The 21,832-nt window shown below is 51.5% G+C and overlaps 1 protein-coding gene across 1 annotated transcript in view; it reads right to left on the minus strand.

Moving 5' to 3' along the window:
- The window catches only part of VANGL2 (VANGL planar cell polarity protein 2), a 28,853-nt gene extending 15,223 nt beyond the window's left edge, over positions 1-13,630 (minus strand). The window contains exon 1 of the mRNA XM_047784159.1: positions 13,332-13,630. The gene's annotated coding sequence lies outside the window, so the exon portion shown is untranslated. The remainder of the gene's footprint in view (positions 1-13,331) is intronic.
- Positions 13,631-21,832: the final 8,202 nt, after the last annotated feature.

Genomic DNA, 21,832 nt, shown 5'->3' on the forward strand with positions numbered 1-21,832 from the left:
CCTTGGCCTGCCTCTCCACCCCTCCCAACCCAATTCAAGGTGCCCAGAAAGCAACAGGATATGCTCCTCCCTCTCGTACCAAACAGCAGGACCAAACCTGAACCCGATTTCTGAAACCCTTGCCAGCTGTCCCCTCACGTACCCCAGGGAACTAATCCAAGCACTGGCGAGGCTGTGGGGACGGATGGGAGGTGAGCAAAGAGAAGGGCAGAAGTCCCCCTTGTTTAATCAGTCTCAGGAATCAGGGGTTTGGAGGGTCTCCCGGGTGGGCAGCGTTCCCAGGGAAGAGAGTGGGGGAGGGGACCCCTGGATGAGATCAACAAGTGGAAATGTGGGAGGCGTGATGGGACGGGGCGGGAAGTCGGGACTTGGTGCAGGGCAGGGAGTGCCCTGGTCTCGGGGGCGGGAAGCTGTAAAAGGGACTGTGTGCCGCTGCTTTTCACCTTGCCCCCACCCCGTCCCAGACTCACAAACACACTCACCCGATCCCCTGCTCAAACCAACCATGGATTATCTGGGGTTAAAAAAAGGCCAGAGAGGAGAGAGGGAGGGAAGAGAGAGCTCGTCACAAAAAGGAGAACCTTCTCCCCTCCAAAGGCCTTTCAGAAATAAAATTAATGGAATGTGTCTCAGTATCATCCCAAGGGGACAGGGGGGAGGGCTGGGGGGAAAAATGTGGGGGCTTTTGTCCCTGCTGCCCAGCTTCTCTCACATTGATCACCATGGCAACCAAAGCCCCCTGTTGCCTAGGTGATGGCAGCCAGGTCCTGGAACCCATACCCGGCATCCAAAGCGAGAGAGGTTATGGAGGTGGGGGGGTGGGTAGGGACAGAGGGGGAGAGAATGGGGTTTCTCCTCTGGCGGGCCCCAGCTTTTGTATGAGCTCTGGGATCAGGTTTCTTCAGGAAACAATCGGAGGTTCCTGGAAAAAAATACACTCAGAACCTGGCAACAGGCAGAGGGAGCAAGGCCCTGGGTGGGGCTGGTGTTAGCCAAAAGGCAGACCAAGACTAGACCTACCCCACTGCCCTGCTCAGAGGAGCAGCTCAGGTAGACAAGGCCTTGGACACAGACTCAGGCACCCCCACGTGAGGCGGGGCTAAGGACCGATGACCAGAGGGCAGCCAGCTGCGGGCACCACCTCCTCCTGCTGCTTTAGCCCAGACCACCCCACCACCCGATCCCAGCCCCTTCAGGCCTCGGGTGGGAAAGAAAGCAGAGCAGAGACTAGGGCACAGGTGGGACTCGGGGAAAGCACTGTGGGAGCAGGGCAACCAGGCCGGAGAGGATGCCGGAGAGGGGACAGAACACAAACACACACTCAGCAAGGGCACCTGTCGCTCCTCATCCCTACCGAGAACATGGCTGGGAGTTTCAGACCAGCAGTGGTGCGGAGCGCACCTGCACTGGATTTCAGAAAGGACTTCCAGGAGTTCTCGTTGTGGCTCAGAGGTAACGAGCCAAGCTAGTATCCATGAGGATGTGGGTTCGACCCCTGGCCTCACTCAGTGGATTAAGGATCCAGTGTTGCTGTGAGCTGTGGTGTAGGTAGCAGATGTGGCTCAGATCCTGTGTTGCTGTGGCTGTGATTAGGCTGGCAGCTACAGCTCCAATTCGACTCCTAGCCTGGCAACCTCCATATGCCACAGGTATGGTCCTAAAAAGCAAAAAAAAAAAAAAAAAAAAAGGACTTCCAGCTTGAGGGGGGAAGAGGATGAGAAAGAGGACAGGAAGCACAAAGTTTTCCTCCGACAGGGGCAGTGCTCTGACAGGACCATTTTGTAAACAAACAGCCTTCCTCTCCTCAGGCCAGGATGAGAGAAGGGTGGTCCTGTCTGGACCCAAGGAAATGGGCATGGTCACCCCCTCAGATCCCTCCTGCAGAGGAGTCTGTAGACCCTTGCCCATTAAAGGTCCTGATTCCTATAATCTGCAAAAATACTGAATCATTACGTTGCACATCTGAAACTAAGACAATACTGTGAATCAACCATATTTCAATCGAAAAAAAAAAAATCTCTACTTCCTACACAAGAGTATTTTTTTTTGTCTTTTCTAGGGCTGCTCCCGCGGCATATGGAGGTTCCCAGGCTAGGGGTCTAATCGAAGCTGTAGACGCTGGCCTACGCCAGAGCCACAGCAACGCGGGATCCGAGCTGAGTCTGCGACCTACACCACAGCTCACGGTAACGTCGGATCCTTAACCCACTGAGTGAGGCCAGAGATCGAACCTGTAACCTCATGGTTCCTAGTCAGATTCATTAACCACTGAGCCACAACAGGAACTCCCCTACACAAGAGTCTTACTGCAGGTGCCCTGCACCCTCTTCCTCACTACAACCCAGGGGGAAGTGTGGACATGTGGGGCCCTAGCCCAAGGCTCCCTAAGCTTCATCCACCACAGCCCCAATGTCCAAGGACACTGATGTGAGTTCCGTCCAATGTCCTGGATGTTCTCCCCTCCCAGGTGACCCCAGGAGTCCCATCTCCCAGCCCAGTATCCAAGGAGCTAGAAGCCTGTCCAGAGACCGAGCGCCTCACCGAGACATCAGTGAGCATGGGGCAGGGCCAATTCCGAGTCACAGCTGACTGCCCCGCTTGGTTTTTCCTCTCTGCCACATCACCCCCCGAGTTTCAAGGATGTGCTCCATCCAGGCGCACTGTCAGACACGGTGGAGGCAGGAGGTGTCCGATATGGGGGACAGTGCAGCCCCTAACATAGTCCCACGGAGAAGAGGGCAGTGCCAGAACCTCTGACTGTACCCACATCATTCCCCACACTCTCCCTGCCTCCGAAGGAGGAGACGGTAAACTGACCTACCCAACTCTCAGCAGGTTCCAGCACTAAGTTAGATAAGGCCTTGAGCTGTAACCCCAAATTTTACAGATAAAGGCAGGGAGAGAAGGCTGCCAGTTCATGGTAGTACATCCAAGGCAGCCCTTTCTCCCTCCATGGTTAGAAAGACCTCACTAACACTGTGACTTTGGTTTTTGTTTTGTTGCTTTTTTCTTCTTAGGGTTGCACCTGCAGCATATGGATGTTCCAGGCTAGGGAGCGAATCAGACCTACAGCTGCCAGCCTACACCACAGCCACAGCAACGCAGGATCCGAGCCACATCTGCGACCTACACCACAGCTCATGGCAACGCCAGACCTGTAACCCACGGAGCGAGGCCAGAGATTGAACCCACATCCTCATGGATCCTAGTTAGGTTCTTAACCCATTGAGCCACAACAGGAACTCCACTAACACTGTGACTTTGAGGCGTGCTCCTCTCAGAGTGAAACCAGGTTCTTCCATGATGCTCCTTCCAGACGCTGGTTCTTGGAGCAGCCTAGACTATGAGATGGCCAGGACAGGAGAGAATTCACTGGCTCCTGCCCTACTCCGGCTTCTCACCAGTGACAAAGGGACAGAGACTAGACAGGTCTATGCCTTTTGCGACAGTTGAGACCAAACAGCCCCTTCCCCTTCCCCTACAAGGGGTGGTCTCTGCTCCTGCCTATTCACCACTCCTGGCTGAGATCTCGAAGTTCCTTCACCGTTGCCATCCCGCCTTGCGCCATGGACAAGCCTCCCATCCCACACTGGGTTCTCCCTAGCACAGAAAGAACTAAGGCACAGAGTGGGCGAGGACCAGCCCCAGACCCTGGACCAAAAGTGGGATGGAGATTCTGCCCCACCCTCATTCCTATACCCTGACAGAGGCCCCAGGATCCCTGGGTGATAGTGCCGTCCAGGACACAGAGAACAGCTGGATGTCAGCAGGCTGAGGGAGAGGAAAGGGCCGGACCCGGGAGTCCAGGAGCTGGCACCAAGCCCCACCCCCGCGCTGCTAACCAGGTGCTCTCCCAGACGTGAGCTCACCATCCTTAAGCCCCGGGGCAGGGGGCAAGATCCCTCTCCCCACTGAGCTGCGCAGCAGGGGAAGGGCTGTGCTGGGGTCACCCAGACAGTCTATGCTTCCAGAACAGCTGTTCACCACCAGACCCCACTGCAAGGAGCTGCAGGGAAGGGCCCCAGCCTGGGATCCCAGCCAGGATACCTGAGCTTGCGTTCTAACCTAAAAGGAGCCAGGGAAGCCAGAGCCAAGCCCGTCTCCACCTACTTCCTTCATTTTCCTCTATCTAAAGCTAGGGTGAGGCTGGGCACCCTCCAAATCCACAGACACGCACACAGGTACCCCCACGCTCGTATTCCCCCTCTGGAACCTGGAACGGCTCTGCCTGCCCCACCCAGCTCCACCCGCCCCAGCCAGGCAGGTTCTGTAGAGACCTGCTCTGCTTTCTCTCTAGCACCCCCACCCCCACTCCAGCTCGCAGAACGTCCCTGACCCAGGCACACTGCACACAAGTACACGCATGTTGCACACACACCAATATGCTTCACTCCCTGCCTCCCCCAGACCCATTCCCAGTCAGTCTGGAAGGGAACACTGGGCGGGAGGAAGGAGGGAGCTGTAGAAAGGGTGAGTAATCCCCTTGGCATCTGTCCCAGGTGGAGGCCAGAGGGAGACAGGACGCTAAGCTGGTGAGAAGGTAACCAGGGCTTCTAGATGCCTGGATGCTCTGTTTAATTTTCACTAATGAGCAGGCCCTGTGATTCCCACCCACCAGGCTCTGGCTTCTTCCTCCCTTGGCTGGGGCAAAGGACTGGCCCCTACCTGCCCACCAGGGGAGCTGTGGAAGAGCCAAGAAGGCAAGCAGGCACCTTGAATTGTCCTCGGGGACAGGAAAAGCTGGACAACAGGAGGTGGGCAAGCTGTGCTGACCCAGAGACCAGCTTTCTGTGTGCGCCACACTCCCACCCTCACGGAAAACAAAAATGCCTCTCCGTCTTCACGGCCTACTGTCCTAGGTAGGCCCCAACTGTCCCTGACCCCAAGGGCCCTTCAAAACCTGCTCACCCAGTCCCTGCCTTAGAAGAGAAACAAGTAGAAAGTAGCTCCCTGGGATGGGGAGTGCGCCTGGAGGACATGGGCAACAAAGCTGGTTTGAATGGGAAAGCAGGAGGGTGGGCCTAAGGGTGCGTGATACAGAGTGATTAGGGGTGCGGTTGGCAGCTTGTGTCTCTCTGGGTCTCCCCATTCTGCAAACCTCCTCCTCCTGCTTCAGTCCATGGCCTCAGATCTGGTACCTCAGCCAGTTCTTCTCTAGGAAAACTGAGCCAGCTGAAAGGCCCAAGTACCAGCCAACCTTCACCATCTGGACACACCCACCACCTGAGGTTTCCGCTCTTTCTGAGGAGCCTCAACATTCCCCAAGCCTTCTTCCGTGTTCCATCCCAGTCCTGGAGTAAAGCAGGTGACAAAACACGTGTTGCTGTTCACACTCAGTTGTTTTTTAAGTTACTGCATTCACACCTCAGGCTCTGCACCTGTTCCTGTGCAACCCCCACTCACCCTAAAAAAGCCAGAGCCCCACCACCACCACCACCCTGGCCCAGATCCACACACAAAGGCACACTCTCTCTTCTAGCCAGACTAGGAGAGCCAGGAGCTCTCTGGTGAAACTCTCTGGAGTCTGAAGGATATTATTAGGGGGTTGCTGGAAAACTACAGACAATGAGGGCCAGGGCCCTTTCAATCAACACAAGACTCCAGGGAGTCCCCGTCGTGGCTCAGTGGTTAACAAATCCAACTAAGAACCATGATGTTGCTGGTTCGATCCCTGGCCTTGCTCAGTGGGTTAAGGATCCAGCGTTGCCATGAGCTGTGGTGTAGGTCACAGATGAGGCTTGGATCCCGAGTTGTTGTGGCAATGGTGTAGGCTGGCGGCTACAGCTCTGATTCGACCTCTAGCCTGGGAACCTCCATATGCCACAGGTGCAGCCCTAGAAAAGACAAAAAGACAAAAACAAAAACAAAGAAAAAAAAACACGACCCCACGGCTTATGGTGACCAGAGGCCCCATGGGTGAAGTGACCCAGCCAAGGAAGAGGCCAACAGCCCCCAGGGTGGTTCTGCCCAGGTGGCAGTCCTGCCCAGGCTGTGACAATGAGGTCTTCTTCTTGGGAGACCCCATTTCTCCAGTGGACTGACCCCCTTCCTCAGGGGTAGACTTCACTACTCCTCAGGCTGACTCATGTCTGCTTTTTAGGAGACAGAGAATTATTCAAGTTCAAGATTAAAGGCAATAAGCAAAACCTGAACTAAATGAAATGAGTAGGAGAAGATGGAAAGAGCACTTTGGGAAACAGAAGAGCAATGACCTCAGACAGACCTGGCACAGCCTCTCAGGAGCTATGTAATCTTAGATGAGTCGCTTGCTTTCTCTAAACCTCAGTTTTCTTATCTGCAAAATGGGGATAATGGAAATGAACTGAACTGCAGAACAGAAACAGACTCACAGACTTTGAAAAACTTATGGTTACCAAAGGGGACAGCCTGGTAGGGAGGGATGGCCTGGGGGCTGGGAGTGGAAATATTCTAAAATTAGGTTGTGATGATGGTTGTACAACTATAAATACGATAAAATTCACAGGATTTAAAAAAAAAAATTTAAAGGGGGATAATGGTGCCAACTTCAGAAAACTGAGTGTTCAATGAATAATGTATATAGACTATCACAGAGTCAGACACCTAACAGATGCTCAATAAAATGGTAGTTCCCACCTCTCTCTCCTATAGAGGGGGCAAGCCAATTCCCTTCACTCCCTGATCCTGTAACCTCACTAAGGGATGTAAGACCCCACCCAGAATCAGACAGTCCCAACACTCTGGCTTCTGTGTTGGCCCCAGCCCCTCTCTTAGACCACACCCAGGTCTGAGGGAGCAGCAATAACCCCTCATCAGGGACCCCAGGATCCCCCCTACCCAACACCTCCTTCCACAATTACAATGGAGCAGGGCCTGGGCTCTGAGCACCTCTTACTCTCCTGCAGGCGGCGCTAAGTCAGCTGTGTGCAGAGCAGCAGGGGAAGCGGGCTCCAAGCCTCCAGGCCCACTCCAGCCCCCCCACTTCTTCCCACCCTCCCCTCTCACTGCCCCACCCTGATTACAAGGATATCCTCAGCTCTGCTGATTCTAAGCCCGCTTCTCCCAAACCCATTCCCAGCTGTTCTGTCTGTAATTACCAGCCTTGCCGGGGGCATCAGACTAGCACAGCAACACCTTATTTGCAAAGGTCTCCACCACATCAGGCCTCTGCCTCCTACTCTGTACAAGCAGGGTGGAGACAGGGCTGGAGAGTCTTCCTGACCCCCCTCATTTCCCTTCAGGTCACAAGAAGAAAGGTGACAGGAGGCTGCCCAAGTCAGATCAGCAGGAGCCAGGGTGAAAAGGGGGAAGATGGCTAGGGAACGAGTGAAAAGAGGGTTTCCTCCCAGGCCTTTTCCATCACCTCTGCTACCAAAACCTTCCCATGAACAGAGTTACCTCCCTGGAGACGATGAGAGAAATTTCAGGACAGTTCAGAAAGAACGGAAGTCAATGCCCAATCAAACAGGAAGACAGGCACCCACAGAGGTGAGGGGAGGTGCATACAGGAGGGAGGTGCCCAGGAAAGAGCAAGTATTTTATTTTACTTTATTTTATTTTTTACTTTATTTTATTTTATTTTTGTCTTTTAGGGCCGCACTAGCGACATATGGAGGTTCCCAGGCTAGGGGTGGAGTCGGAGCTGTGGCCACCAGCCTACGCCAGAGCCACAGCAACTCGGGATCTGAGTCATGTCTGTGACCTACACCACAGCTCACGGCAACGCCAGATCTTTAACCCACTGATCGAGGCCAGGGATCAAACCCACGTCCTCGTGGATGCTAGTCGAGTTCATTAACCACTGAGCCAGGATGGGAATTCCTATTTTATTTATTTTTTTTTGTCTTTTTGTCTTTTGTCTTTTTGTCTTTTGTCTTTTTTGTTGTTGTTGTTGCTATTTCTTGGGCCGCTCCCTCGGCATATGGAGGTTCCCAGGCTAGGGGTTGAATCGGAGCTGTAGCCACCGGCCTACACCAGAGCCACAGCAACGCGGGATCCGAGCCGAATCTGCAACCTACACCACAGCTCACGGCAACGCCGGATCGTTAACCCACTGAGCAAGGGCAGGGACTGAACCCGCAACCTCATGGTTCCTAGTCAGATTCGTTAACCACTGCGCCATGATGGGAACTCCTATTTTATTTTTTTAATTAATTTATCTTTTTAAGATTTTTATTTTTTTCTAGTACGGTTGATTTACAATGTTCTGTTAATTTTTGCTGAACCGTAAAGTGACCCAGTCATATATATATAATATATATATATAATATATATATTATACACACACACACACATTCATTTTCTCACATTATGGAAAGAGCACATCTTAAAAAGCCCCATCCAAGGAGTTCCCATTGTGGCTCAGTAGGTTAAGGACCCAACTAGTATCCATGAGGATTCGGGTTTAATCCCTGGCCTTGCTCAGTGGGTTAAGGATCCGGCGTTGCAGTGAGCTGTGGTATAGGTTGCAGACACGGCTCAGATCTGGTGTTGCTGTGGCTGTGGTGCAGGCTGGCAGTTGTAGCTCTGATTTGACCCCTAGCCTGGAAACTTCCGTGTGCTGCAGGTGCAGCTCTAAAAAGACCAAAAAAAAAAAAAAAAAAACCCATCCTCAATCTAGACTTGGAGAAGAGGCAATTATAACCCACCCTCTCCTCTCCTTAGCACCTCCATCCCCACCAACCACAGAGGACTTTGTTACATAGACAGAGAAACTGAGGCCAAACCCCCAGTTAATACTTCAAGACCCAGGAACACCCAGCCACGTGTAGTTCAGCAGCACCCTTGCTCCCACTCGCCCAGGCTCAGCCTCCACCTGCTGCACCTCCTCAGTCCCCTCCCTGCCTGCCTACCTCATCCTTTAAACCCAGCTAAGACCAATCCACAAAGTGGAATATGATTCAGCCACAAAAAGGAGTGGAGTTCTGATGCTACAGTGTAGGTGAACCTTGAAAAAATTCTAAGTGAAGGAAGCCAGACACAAAAGGCCACACATTGTATAATTCCATTTACATGAAACACCCAGAATAGGTAAACCCATAGAGACAGTGGTTGCTGGTGCTGGGGGGAGGTAGGGAACAGGGAGCAGCAACTCCTTACTGGGTACAGGCTTCCTTTGGGGGTGATGAGAATGTTTTTCGATAGAGGCGGTGGTTGCACAACACTGCAGATGTATCAAGTGCTACTGTTCACTTACTTTTTATTATGTTTATCTCTCTCTTTTTTTTTTTTTCTTTTTAGGGCTGCACGTGGGGCATATGGAGGCTTCCAGTCTAGGGATCGAACCAGAGCTACAGCTGCTGGCCTACACCACAGCCACAGCGAAGCAGGATCCGAGCTGCGTCCTCGACCTACACCACAGCTCACTGCAATGCCAGATCCTTAACCCACTGAGCAAGGCCAGGGATCGAACCTGTATCCTCATGGATCCTAGTCGGGGTCGTTTCCCCCGAACCACAAAACGGGAACTCCCACTGTTCACTTTTGAATGGTTAATTTTATGTCACAGAAATTTCATCTCAGTTAAAAAACATCCAGGGAAAGGCACATCTCCTCCAGGAACCTTCCCTAACACCATGCCAGGACCAAGCACACTCGCTCTATGCTCTAGTGGCCTCCTGAACACACCTCCATATATACTTACAGCGAATGGGCATGTTTCTGCACATCTCCCCTGTGAAAGCCCTTCTTATTCACCCCTCACAGCCTGCGCTTCACACAGCATCTGACAGGTAGTAGGCAGACAGTCTGCCAGAAGATGTGTAGAACCAAAGCCTCGCTCTCCCCCCAAACCCAGAACTCACTCCCTTAACAATCATCACTCAGAACCCCCACCATTCCAGAGGGCTTCCCAAGGGCCAGCGCTCGCTATATATTATTTCATTTAATCCTCATAAACCTAAAAGGGAGGGCCTATTATTAACTCCTTTGCAGGTGAGGCTTCAAAAAGTCCTCTCTCTGAGGTCTCAGAATTAAGAAGTGGCAAAGCCAGAATTTATGAGCAAGCTGCAACCCTGGGAAGGAGGCCACTGGGGAGAAGTGGGGTTTGCAGAGGAAGGCCCAATCTGGGGTGGGTGGGGAGGAAGCATGATGTCTTAAGATACCTAAGACACTAGGGAATGAGTTTTAAGAACTTGCTCAATGTCACAACACCATTAAGTACTAATTGCAGCCAACTCTTTCGGACTCTTCCCTTTGGCCTCACAGTGTGGAGAGCTGCTCAGGGAGGAAGAGTAAAGAAGACTGGAGACTCTCAAACTCAAACTCAGGGAGGAGGGGCTCCAGGATCTTGTCCCTGTTCCCCTCAAAGCTTCTGTAAGTCAAGTTCACACCCCCTCAAACTGAAAGAACCTCCTGCAAACCAAATGAGCAACTGAAGTCTGTCTTGCTCTAGGGCCAGAGAAGGGGGCTCTTCCTCAGATCTCGAAGGAGCAGAAGAACACTGGGGGCACACAGAGAGGCTGGCCCCGGGAGAAACAGGGAAAAGAGAGGGCGCGGCAGGAGCCAGACAATGGCGGAGGAGGAGCCAACGTGGCCACTAGCTCCAGTCCGAGGTACTTTCAGAGGCGGCCTTTCCTAATGTCTGACCACACATCCTCCTCCTTGGAAGAGCTCCTCCCTCACCCCGTACCAGGAAAACGTCACACATTAAGTGAGAGGACAGGAGTGAACAAGGTACCCCAGGAGGCCAGAGCACACCATCCCAGATGCAAGTGCCTCGCTCACCTTGGGAACCCTACCCATCAGTAATGCCACGTTTGGGGCAGTCACGTTTTCTTTTCTTTTTTCTTTTTTTTTTTTGGTCTTTTTTTAGGGCCACACCTGCAGCATATGGAAGCTCCCAGGCTAGGGGTTGAATCAGAGCTATAGCTGCCGGCCTACACCCCAGCCACAGCATCAGAGGAAGGTCCCAGCCGGATCCTTAACCCACTGAGCGGTGCCAGGGATCAAACCCAAATCCTCACAGACGCTGGTCAAGTTCATTCTGCTGAGCTATGATGGTTACTCCATCGTGCTTTTTTTTTTTAAGCCAGTCTTTCCCTCCTCTGCCCCATCCCTAGTCCCAATATTTTCTAACTCCTACTGCTCTTATAATCCTGGGGGCTTAGGAGAGGTGGGGATCCCTGAGGGCTAAAGAGGAGACATTCCAATTACACATGCCCAATAGGATCTCCCATTAGTGAATTACCCAGGGACCCAAATGGGCCTGTGCATTCAGAGCCTCAGCTCCTAAAACAGGGTGCCCCAACCTAATCTCTGGCAGCAAGAGGAAAATAGCTGAGAGTGAGATGGCAAGCAAGGCAGCATCCCAAAGATGGCGAGTCCCTTCCCTTCATCCCAAAAGAGAAAGGATGACAGGCACATGGTGGGAGTGGGTGGGGGGGTGCAGGGAGAGAGAGAAAGAGAACACAGGCTCTGACCCTCCTCTGGGGACAGATACATCCACATCCCACCACACTATTCATGATGGTGAGTGTCGCCCTCGATGGATGTCTGTCCCTTCCCCCAACAGATGGATAACTGCCCTCCCGGCAAGCTCAGCCCCTATCCCTCACCCTGAGACCTGGACCCAGATCACAGCTCCATCCCAATCATGTTTCTCAACAGGAAAAAGTGCAACCATGTGGTAAACCACACAGACAGACTTGCAGAAACCCCTGAAGAAACACCCTCCACTGCTCTCCCCAGAGCTCCCATGCCACCTTCTTAACCCTCTGCCCCAGGGAACCCAGATGTTCTGTACCAGCCTCAATCCTCCAAGCATGTCCCTTCCTCCTGCTTCTATTCCCTACCAAAGCCCCCAGACTCCTCTCAAACTGCAGCGTAGAGCTAGTGGGCTCTGAAGCAGCAATCTCCAAGACGGCTTTGCAAGACAACTGTGGCCTGAGGGGGCTGAACTTGGGCTGGGAGGCCAAGAAGGTGGCCTCTCCGAGCGCTACAACACAACCTATGAAGATGGGGCTCTTATTCTTCTCCCTGATCCCTCCAATCCCTTAGATTCCTCTAGGGCTACAACCTGAATCCTTGTTCCCTATTTCCCACAAAACACACCCTTGTCTAGAAGAGCCCACCTCCCAAAACAGGCACCGCATAAGATGGCCCACTCACTCCCACCCATAGGTCTCAGACACTACAAGGTGCTACCCTCAAACCAGGGCAGGGCCATCCAAGAAGCCTCAGAATCCTCCAGACAGCCCTCCCTTTGGGCTCTCTGCCAGGAAAATCCGCCTGCAGAGGCAAGTGGCAGTACCCCCTAAAACCACACTCAGAAATACACGCGCCACCTAAGGCAGGTACACGCTGGCAGGTTACACACAAGAGAACACAGATTCACTCACACTCCTTTGCATTACACAGGTGCACACGCACCTACCCAGGTATGCCCCATTTTGCTCTTACACACCCACCTTCCTCAGTCCCTGTGTATCTTTCCCATAAGCCCCTCCCCAGTTCACACACACAGACACACAGCCCTCCCCCAGAGGATACACATAAATACACATCCAAACACACACGGCAGATACATGGCCAGCTGCTCCTTGGGTGCGCACACACTTGGGCACAGAAAAACACCTACATCTCCAAACCCAGGGGCCCACCTGCAGGAACACACAGCACTTAAAGGCGTGCGCGCACACGCGCACACACACACACACACACACAAAGAATCATGCACACTGATGCTCCACCAAACCTTTAAAACTCACCAATGCAAAACCCGCAGCCCCTCCAATGGGTAAATATGAGAGGGGAGATAGATGCCGGCGCCTGTCCCCTGGGCCCCACACACAGCTCCCGGGTCTCTGGCCTCCAGCCCCATCCTCGAGCTGCACACACGCCCCCCCAATACTCTCCTCCGGCGGCTCCCCAGTCTCCATATCACACCCCGAACGCATACCTGACCCTGTCCCTCCCCATGCTCCTGAGTTGTGTATGCACCCTAAACACCCTCGCCTTCCAATACCTCCAGACTCCGATCTTTCCGCTGCCTCTCCCCCCACCTCCAACACACACTCCCAATCTCCAGCTTCAACCAGTTCCCCTGGGAACCTTAAGGCCCCCGCCCGGCCCCGGGCCCAGGAAAGTCCCCGGCTCTCCAGGCCCGGGCTCCGCCCCCTCCCCACGCGCCCCTTCCTCTACTCAAAGTTGGGGGGGCACTCCGCTGTGCAGTGGGGGAATGGACCGGAAGGGGGTTGCCCCGCGTCCCCCTTCCCCCTTAAGCCGTTCTGCTCGTTCGGGGGGCCCGGCACCCTGTGGCCCTTTGCATGACTGTCCCCCTTTCTGTTTCTTTTTTTTTCTTTTTTTTTTTTTTTTTGCAAACTTTGCCCGCACCCCCGCAGCCCGGCACTCACCCGCCGCTGCGAATGGTCCGGTGGGCTCGGCCGGCGCCCCACACGGCCCAGCGTCTTTGTATCCGCAGCGTTCCGGGTCTCTCCGAACTCCGCGCTCCCCGACGGGAAGCGCGGACGATGCGGGGGTGTAGAGGGGCTACTGAGTCTGGTCGCCCCCTCGTCGTCCCAGACCGCTGCCTCTTTCCCCCTCAGGGCCCCGGGGGCTGGGGGCCAGGGGGGAGTGGGGGGCGCTCAGGCTCCCATGGCGGGACCAAGGATCAAGGAATCAGGGATCAGGAATCAGATCGGGAGCCGGCGGAGGAGGGGGGAGGGGGCGGAGGGGGAGGGGACGAAAGCCGAGGGGGGGGCGGGGGGCGGGGGAGCGCGCGCTCCCGGGTGCCGCCTCCCGGCTGTTCTTGCAGCCGCCGCCTCTCCCGCCGCCGCGTCCATTGTCTGCGGCCCCGCTCTTCCCCGAGTCGCTGCCCCGCCCCCAGCCCTTCGCCGCCAGATGCCCAGCGGCCCTCTTGGATCCTGGGAATCGCCGGCGGGGATGCGACCCCAGCCCTGAACTATGATCTGGAGGGATTGCCTTGATTCCTGGCCTGGGCCCAGCCTGCAGCCCCTTCTGGGTCTGTTTTCCTCAACCTGCCTGTCGGAGATCGAGCCCCCAGCCCCACGGGTATAGCCGTGTCCAATTCTTTAGAGCCATAGAAATACACGAATCCAAGGGAATCTGGGAGGCGAAAAGATTGATTTATTCCCCCCCTAGGGCTGCGGAAAGAAAAAGTCATTCCTGATTTTAATTAGCGGTGAGAAATACTCCCTGCTTCCCATGCATACGGGGATTTCCCTCACACAGTCACCATCATATTTCCCCCCCTCCCGACCCCTCGCCGCAGCCCCATGCTTCCAAAAATAATTTAATTACTTGGTGCTCTCGCTGCGAGCCGCGACCGCCCAGTCAGTCTGGGACGCTCCCTCATTAACACTTTTTTCCTCCCCTCTGGTTTGAGCGTTAGGATTAATTACAAAGGGAACCTGCCCTGGGGGAGTGGAGGAGGGGGAGACTACGAGGGCGCTAGGACTTTGGATGACGGAAGAGAGAGATCTTTTTCCCAGGAAACCTGCAAGTGTAAAATGCGTGGGCCTAGGGGGTCAGACAGGGCTCTCGGCCCCAGGGGTTTCGGATGGTACTAAGCAAGGACTGTGGGAGTATCACAAATATTCCACATAATCGGCTATTTCAGCCTTAGAGTAGGCCAAGAAACCAGATGAGGTTCACGAAATGGGACCATAGCTTTTAACCCACCAAGATTGACCCCCACTATGAATGTCTGGGCTTGTGGAGTTCCCTAGTGTCAGAGCAGATAGGGACTCCGAGTTATCACTGCTGTGGCTCAGGTTCTATCCCTGATGGAGGAATCTGCCAAAAAAGAGAAAAAAAAAAAAAAAAAGTCCGGGCTTGTGAGAAGTACATATACCCCTTGGAGTGAGTAAAAGTATTATCATAATATCATTAGTATTATGTACAACCCACACTTAACTAGAACAGTCATACTTCAAAAGTACCTTTGCACACTTCTCAGGCAGGGCAAGTCCCTCTTAACATCTCAACAGCCTCCAGCTTCCAATCCTGATGCCTTCTCTCACCCAACCCTGTGATTAGAAGATCTCAGGGAAGGAGACTCGTTTGGAGATTTTTCTCCTCTCTGATGAAAAATTTTTTTCTGAGACTTAATCTCATCCTTTTTGGTTCTCCATTCTAACCTGACCAAAGATGAGGGCAGAGTCATATTCCTCCATCCTGTGACCATTCCCATATGTCATTTTTTTAGGTCTTAAGAGAATCTTGGGACACCTTCCTTCCTTCACCCAAACCCTTGCCTCTCCTCTTACTGTCTCCCCACATCATGGGTCAGCAAGTGAGTCAGCACGGAGACTGCATGAACTATGCAGAATCATCATTTCAGGTACCCAAGTCCATGCACGCATTCAGGGGCTCGCTTGCTTGATGCCTATCATACGCCAGGCACTGGGCTGCACTGGAGGTCCTGAGGGTGACCATGACCAGCTGTATGGGGGACAGTTGGCAGGAGAGTTGGGGAAGGGTAAAAGGAGATAGAGCGGGCTTAGGGCGCTCCCAGCTCTGCCCAAGGCACACCCCCAGTGCTGGGCAACAAGTGTATAATTTGACACAATGCTGGGGCTGCCTTAACTGCCACAGCTTGGGCTGACCTAATCCAGCAGGTTTACTCTGAATTGCATTCACATGACGGCAGGCTGTTCCACAGACCTTAAACTCAAAGACTAGAAAATGTAATTTCTGGAGTTCCTGTCGTGGCGCAGTGGTTAACGAATCCGACTAGGAACCATGAGGTGGCGGGTTCGGTCCCTGCCCTTGCTCAGGGGGTTAACGATTCGGCGTTGCCGTGAGCTGTGGTGTAGGTTGCAGACACGGCTCGGATCCCGAGTTGCTGTGGCTCTGGCGTAGGCGGGTGGCTACAGCTCCGATTCAACCCCTAGCCTGGGAACCTCCATATGCCGCGGGAGCGGCCCAAGAAATAGCAACAACAACAACAAAAAAGACAAAAAAAAAAAAAGAAAATGTGGTTTCTTTTCTCTCTTTTTTTTCTGCCTTTTTTTTTTTTTTTTCTTTTTAGGGCCACACCCGTGGCATATGGAAGTTCCCAGGTTAGGGGTCGAATCAGAGCTGCAGCTGCCAGCCTACACCACAGCCACAGCAACACCAGATCCGAGCCTGTCTGTGACCTACACCACAGCTCACAGCAACACCAGATCCTTAACCTGCTGAGTGAGGCAAGAGATCAAACCCGCAACCTCACGGTTCCTGGTCAGATTCGTTTCCGCTGCACCACAGCAGGGAACTGCGGAAACCCAGTTTCTGATGTCAGAATTAATGATTGTTCTGTAGACGGTCCCCACCTAAAGCTCCAACCCTAGATCCAATGTCAACAATTGAAGCTTCAGGATTAACAGAAATTAGGCATCGAACTGGAGTGAAAGCCATCCCTCCCTTCTCTCTCTGAGGGTGAGATTGGGGGCTTTGGATTATATGTCTGGAAAAAAAATGCTGGATTACAGAGGAGAGATCCGACATGAAATCTGATTGCTGTGGCATGTCCCATGCAGATTTTCTCTGGACTGTCCTCCACCCTCACCCTTAGGGTGAACTTCACACACCCTTAATTTACAGAGTGAGGAAACGAAGACCCGCAGAAGAGGCCTGTGTGCCCTAGGGCCCAAGAGAACTGGTCTCATTCTTCAGGAGGAAGGAGAATGTTGAGATGACATCCAACCATGATTTTCCCAAAGAGACCAACCTGCATCGGCAGAGGTATGTCAGGAACCTGAAGGACCACTGAGCGAAACAGGTTGAACTTCAAATTCACAGCTCCCAGGGGTTCCCATTGCGGCTCAGCAGTAACAAATCCAACTATCCATGAGGATGCAGGTTCGATCCCTGGCCTCGATCCGTGGGTTAAGGATCTGGCATTGCCATGAGCTGCAGTATAGCTCACAGATGCGGCTCGGATCTGGCGTTGCTGTGGCTGTGGTGTAGGCCAGTCACTGCAGCTTTGATTCGACCCCTAGTCTGGGAACTTCCATGTACCACAGGTATGGCCCTAAAACTAAAAAAAAAAAAAAAAAAAAAAAAAAAAAAACTCAGCTCCTAGCTTGGACCACATGGGCAAGTTTCTTAACTTCTTCAAGCCTCGATTAGTGCAAATAATAACAGAAGGCACCCCCTCAGCAAACCCACAGTGCCCTCGTCAATTCCCAAGTAAATTTCCCTTCTCTGATATGTGCCTTGGGGATTCCTGGTGCTTTGGGGACTCTTGCTCAAGAAGGGGGGAGCCCAGCCAAAAGCCAGGGTTCTCAAGAAAAGCACTTTCAACTCCTCACTAGCTCATGGGCCTGAGGCAGCAGGAATAGTTCTCAACCTTGACTGCAGTTTTTGTTTGGTTTGGTTTGGTTTTTTTCTTCTTAGGGCCACACTCACTGAATTAGAGCTACAGCTGCCATCCTACACCACAGCCACAGCAACTCGGAACCCTAGCCGTGTCTGCAACCTACATCACAGCTCACAGCAACACCGGATCCCTGGCCCACTGAGCAATGCCTCATGGATACTAGTCAGGTTCATTTCCTTTGTGCCACAACAGGAACTCCCTTGCCTGCAGGTTTTAATCATCTGAGAAGCTCTGAAAACATACCAGTACCCAGAACCCATGCCAGACTAATTAAACCGGAAACTTCCAAGTTGTGGCCCAGCTGTCAGCATTTTGTTGTTGTTGTTGTTTTGTTTGGGGCCATGCCTGTGGCGTGAGGAAGTTCCAGGGCCAGGGATCCAATCCAAGCCACAGCAGCAACTTGAACCATAGCAGAGACAATGCCCTGTTCTTAATCCACTGAGCCACCAGGAAACTCCAGCATTTATTTTTGTTACCTCAGTGATTCTAATGTGAGAACCACTAAATCAAACTTTTTTTTTAGCTGCAGGCTGCAGAAGCTCCCAGGCCAGGGATCAGACTGAACCTAAGTCGTAGCAGTAACCCGAGCACAGCAATGTCAATGCCAAGTCCTTAACCACCAGGCCAGCAGGGAACTCCCAGATCAAACTCTTTTTGATTCCTTTCCACCTTTCTTGGCAGAATAACATCCCACCTCCCTTGCCTAGGACTAATCCCTCCAGGTTTTATTAGATCCCGTCCTTTCATTGTTCCCCTCCATTCATTGTCCCCAATCTCTCCTGTATCTAACTTCAAACCTTCCAACAAAATAAGACACCTCCCTCCGCCCTGCAGCCTCCTCTTGCTTCAGCCCTGTCTTTTCTTTCCTTATCATCCGACCTTCTCAAGAGAATAGGTTCCTCACCGCCATCCTTCACTCCTCAGCCCCTTACAACCCAGCCATCCTCTCAACGTCTTTCCTTTTCCTGACTTCGAATATCAGTTCTTCCCAGAATCCACCTTTGGCCTCTTTACTCCTCACTCAGCATGCTCCCCCAGAGTAATGTCATTCTCTCCTTCAGCTTCAGTCTGTACTTACTTATTACTACTCCTAAATCCAGATGTCTCTTCTGGAGTTCCCATCGTGGCGCAGCGGAAACAAATCCAACTAGAACCATGAGGTTGCGAGTTCGATCCCTGGCCTTGCTCAGTGGGTTAAGGATCTGGTGTGGCCGTGAGCTGTGGTGTAGGTCACAGACACAGCTGGGATCTGATGTTGCTGTGGCTGTTGTGTAGGCTGGCAGTTACAGCTCCAATTCGACCCTGAGCCTAGGAACCTTCATATGCCCCAGGTGCAACCCTAAAAAGCAAAAACAAACAAACAAACAAACCAGATGTTTCTTCTGAGCATCACACTCATACTTCCAGCTTCCTAATGGACGTTTTTCTTTTCTTTTTCGGCTGCCCTGGGGCATATGGATTTCCCTGGAGAGCCGCAGTTGTGACCTACACTGCAGCTGCAGCAAATACAGGATCCTTAACTCACTGTACCATGCCGGGGTCAAACCTGCATCCCAGTGCTGCAGAGATGTCTCTAATCCCGTTGTGCCACAGCAGGAACTCCCCTACAGGACTTTTTTTTTTTTTTTAACCTTTTTACTGCCAGGCTAGGGGTCATATCGGAGCTGCCGCTGCCAGCCTATGCCACAGCCACACCAGCGCCAGACCCGAACCCCATCCTCAACCTATGCCACAGCTTGCAGCAGCACTGGATCCTTAACCCATTGAACAAGGGCACTGTATTGTGTTCTTAACCTGCTGAAGAACAACGGGAACTCCCCTACTGGACATTTATTTTAACTTGGCTGTTCTTTGGGTACTCTAAACATAGTTGGTTTAAAGGGAACATATTATCTTCCCTCCCCCATCACCTTACGCATTTCCAAATCTGTTATCATTCCCTTCCAATCTTTCTTTCTGTTGCCAGAATGATTTTTCTGAAAGAGAAATCAGACAATCCTTCCATTGCCTAAAACAATTCAGTGACTCCCTGCTGTCTACAAGATGAAGTCACACTGTGTAAGGACCTTAAGTTTCCCCCTCCAGTTTATCTTCTATCAAAACCCAGGCATGGAACACACATACATTCTAACTATTTCCATTTACTGGGTTTGTCCTTTTTTTTTTTTTTTTTGCCTTTTCTAGAGCCATTCCCGTGGCATATGGAGATTCCCAGGCTAGGGGTCTAATTGGAGCCGTAGCCGCCAGCCTACACCAGAGCCACAGCAACGCTGGATCCAAGCCGCATCTGCAACCTACACCACAGCTCATGGCAACGCTGGATCCTTAACCCACTGAACAAGGGCAGGGATCGAACCCGAAACCTCATGGTTCCTAGTCGGATTCGTTAACCACTGTGCCACGACGGGAACTTCTTACTGGTTGTTTTGTCAACTTAGGCCTTTGTTACAGCCTCTGCATTTACTCGATGTTTTCTTTGCCTGAAATCCCATCCCCCTCCTCTCAGCCTAGAAAATTCTGTGCATCCTTCAAGACTTATCTGTGGTCTCCTCTTTGACCCCTCCCTGACTTTCCAAAGCAGCATTAGAATGCTCCTTCCCCAGAGAGCCTTCTTTGTGCTCCCAGAGCTGTGCATTTTATGTCATTGTATGGTAATTTCTTATTTACATATCTGTCTGCCCAGCTGGTCTGTGAGCTTCTGAAGTGGAAGAATCAGTGCTTTATGCATCTATCTATACGCAGAACTTAGCTCAGTTAGTGGGACACAACAGTAAATGTTTGGGGAAACAGAACAGAGGAGAAAAGACCGAGAGGAGATAAACTGGAATATTTGATGTTAAAGGAAATTTTCTCTATTTTACAGATAAGGGTACGGGTGAAGCAGGTAACTCATTGCCCCCAAATCATACAGCTAATTAACTGTACTTAACTGGCAATATCAAAACTAGAACCGAGGTCTCCTGATTTCTGGTTCAGTTGCCTGTCTACTTGTTCCACTTGAAATGAAGATACAGGGCAGTGTCTCTTCACTTTTTGTGGACTGGTGCTCTCTTTGAGACGCTGTTGAAAGCAATAGGCTCTCTCCAGAAAAATGCACATAGAATTTCACATCCAATTTTCAGGAGGTCCAGGGAGTTAGTGATGGAGTGAGGGAAGGTTTGAAGGAAGAAGAATCTAGAAATGGAGAGACTCGTGAGAAGTCTAATGCAGTAGTTAAGAGAGAGACAGAGTCAGCAGGCTCCAAGAATAGGGGGATGGAAAAGAAAGTTCAAATTTTGGAAGTGACCTGCAGGAGGAATGAATAAAGTTAAGGAACAAGGAGGCACTTAAGATGCCTCAGGTTTCTGGTATAAATAATAAGGAATATGGTGATGCCACACATCAAATTAGGGGCTACTGAGAGATGGTAGACTTGAAGGGTGGATCATGTCTTTGACTTTACAGGTGTCTTAGATGTCTGCAGGCCATGAGGGATGTCCATAGGAAGCTAGCAACAGCGCAGGTACCTTCCACATCTCTTGTCACTCTTCCTCAGGCCATCTGGATAATCTTTTTTCCCCTGAACCAAATACATATTTCCCTTCCTCCATCCCCTTGGTTCATCCCAGTCCCTCTAAATGCTGTGCCTTACATTTACCACCTTTTTCTTTTTTTTTCTTTCTTTTTTCTTTTCTTTTGTCTTTTTTAGGGCCTCGCCCATGGCACATGGAAGTTCCCTGTCTAGGGGTCTAATCAGAGCTACAGCTGCCAACCTAGGTCACAGCCACAGCAACACCAGATCCGAGCTGAGTCTTTGACCTACACCACATCTCACGGCAATGCCAGATCCTTAACCCACTGAGCGAGGCCAGGGATTGAACCCACAACCTCGTGGCTCCTAGTCAGACTCGTTTCCTCTGCACCACGACGGGAACTCCACATTTACCATCATTCTTATCCAGAATATTTCAAGGTCCAGTTCAGTTCTTATTCCTGACACCACCAATTTGACCAGTTTAATCTCTCCTATCTATAAAATCCCCAATTTTTCTCTGAACTTCTCTTACCATATTTTATATTTTGAATTTCAGTTATTTGTGTTACTGAGAAAAAAGCAGAAAAAGGGGGGGGAAGCAAAGGACAGATGGTACAAATAGGTGACAAATAGCAAGATGGAATATTTAAACCCAGCTATATCAGTAATCACATTAAATGTAAATGGTCTAAACACACCAATTAAAAGGCAGCATTTGTCTCATTTAATTACAAAAGTAATATCTAACTATGCACTGCCTACGAGAAACCCTTTCAAGTATGAGGACATGAATAGGCTAAAGGTAAAATGATGGGAAAATATATGCCATTCCAACACTAATCAAAATAAAGTAGGAATGGCTATTTTAAAGCTAAATAAAGTAGACATCAGGGCAGTATTTCCAGGAATAAAGAGGGTCACTTCATAATGATAAAGAGGCCAATTTATCAAAAACAATAGCAATTCTAAACATTTATGTTCCTGTTAACAGAGACTCAAAGCGCAAGAAGCAAACT

This window comes from Phacochoerus africanus, chromosome 6 (genome assembly GCF_016906955.1).
Source record: "Phacochoerus africanus isolate WHEZ1 chromosome 6, ROS_Pafr_v1, whole genome shotgun sequence".
In the NCBI taxonomy this organism is placed as follows: Eukaryota; Metazoa; Chordata; class Mammalia; order Artiodactyla; family Suidae; genus Phacochoerus; species Phacochoerus africanus.